Source organism: Arachis ipaensis, chromosome B5 (genome assembly GCF_059453495.1).
Source record: "Arachis ipaensis isolate K30076 ecotype BB chromosome B5, ASM5945349v1, whole genome shotgun sequence".
NCBI lineage: Eukaryota > Viridiplantae > Streptophyta > Magnoliopsida > Fabales > Fabaceae > Arachis > Arachis ipaensis.
The window spans coordinates 78,700,836-78,702,705 of record NC_142440.1 but is presented as its reverse complement, the minus strand read 5'-3'; the positions used below and the strand labels follow the sequence as shown (position 1 = coordinate 78,702,705).

General features: G+C 35.2%; 1 non-coding gene across 1 annotated transcript; it reads right to left on the bottom strand.

Annotated features, from left to right (window-relative positions):
* Nucleotides 1-1,221: 1,221 nt before the first annotated feature.
* On the bottom strand, nt 1,222-1,329 carry LOC148564710 (small nucleolar RNA R71). The gene has a single exon (XR_015884099.1). It is a non-coding gene; the product is annotated as a small nucleolar RNA R71 (small nucleolar RNA).
* Between the last annotated feature and the right edge of the window lie 541 nt (nt 1,330-1,870).

Below are 1,870 nucleotides of genomic sequence, written 5' to 3'. Positions count from 1 at the left end.
ATCAACAATTAATGTTTTGATTCAAAAATTTCAAGTTTGTTACTTTCTTGTTAAGAAAGATTCAAACTTTAAGTTCTAGAATCATATCTTATGATTACTTGTGAGTCAAGTCATTAATTTTGATTTTAAAATTCAAATCTTTTTCAAAACTAATTTTAATCATATCTTTCTATCATATCTTTTTAAATCATATCTTTTTCAAAAAGATTTGATTTTAAAATATCTTTTCTAACTTCTTATATTCTTATATTTTGAAAATTGATTTTCAAATCTTTTTCAACTAACTAATTGACTTTTTGTTTGTTTCTTATCTTTTTCAAAACCACCTAACTACTCTTCCCTCTCTAATTTTCGAAAATACCTCCCTCTTTTTCAAAAATTCTTTTTAATTAATTAATTGTTTTAAATTTTAATTTTAATTTTATTTCCCCTTTAATTTTCGAAAATCATCAACTCCTTTTCAAAAATTATATTCGAAAATTTCTCTCTCTCATCTTCTTCTATTTATTTAATTACTTACTAACACTTCTCTTCATCTCATATCTCTGCTCCTATCCTCACCCTTGTGTTTGGATTATCCATTCTTCTTCACTCTTATTCCCTTTCTTCTTCTACTAACAATAAGGAACCTCTTTACTGTAACATAGAGGATTCCTCTTCTTTTCTTGTTCTCTTCTCTTTCATATGAACAGGGACAAGGAAAAGGGAATTCTTGTTGAAGCTGATCCAGAACCTGAAAGGACTCTGAAGAGAAAACTAAGAGAAGCTAAAATACAACAATCCAGAGACAACCTTACTGAAATTTTCGAACAAGCAAAGGAGATGGCAGTCGAACCTAACAACAACAATGCAAGGAGGATGCTTGGTGACTTCACTGCACCTAATTCCAATTTACATGGAAGGAGCATCTCAATCCCTGCCATTGGAGCAAATAATTTTGAGCTTAAACCTCAATTAGTTTCTCTGATGCAACAGAACTGCAAGTTTCATGGACTTCCATCTGAAGATCCTTTTCAGTTCTTAACTAAGTTCTTGCAGATCTGTGATACTGTTAAGACCAATGGGGTTGACCCCGAGGTCTACAGGCTTATGCTTTTCCCGTTTGCTGTAAGAGACAGAGCTAGAGTATGGTTGGACTCTCAACCTAAAGATAGCCTGAACTCTTAGGATAAGCTGATCACGGCTTTCTTAGCCAAGTTCTTTCCTCCTCAAAAGCTTAGTAAGCTTAGAGTGGATGTTCAAACCTTCAGACAGAAAGAAGGTGAATCCCTCTATGAAGCTTGGGAGAGATACAAGCAACTGACCAAAAAGTGTCCTTCTGACATGCTTTTAGAATGGACCATCCTGGATATATTCTATGATGGTCTGTCTGAATTAGCTAAGATGTTGTTGGATACTTCTGCAGGTGGATCCATTCACCTAAAGAAAATGCCTGCAGAAGCTCAAGAACTCATTGACATGGTTGCTAATAACCAGTTCATGTACACTTCTGAGAGGAATCCTGTGAGTAATGGGACGCCTCAGAAGAAGAGAGTTCTTGAAGTTGATACTCTGAATGCCATACTGGCTCAGAATAAAATATTGACTCAGTAAGTCAATATGATTTCTCAGAGTCTGAATGGAATGCAAGCTGCATCCAACAGTACTCAAGAGGCATCTTCTGAGGAAGAAGCTTATGATCCTGAGAACCCTGCAATAGCAGAGGTGAATTACATGGGTGAACCCTATAGAAACACATATAATCCCTCATGGAGAAATCACCCAAATCTCTCATGGAAGGATCAACAAAAGCCTCAACAAGGCTTTAATAATGGTGGAAGAAACAGGTTTAGCAATAGCAAGCCTTTTCCATCATCCACTCAGTAAAAGA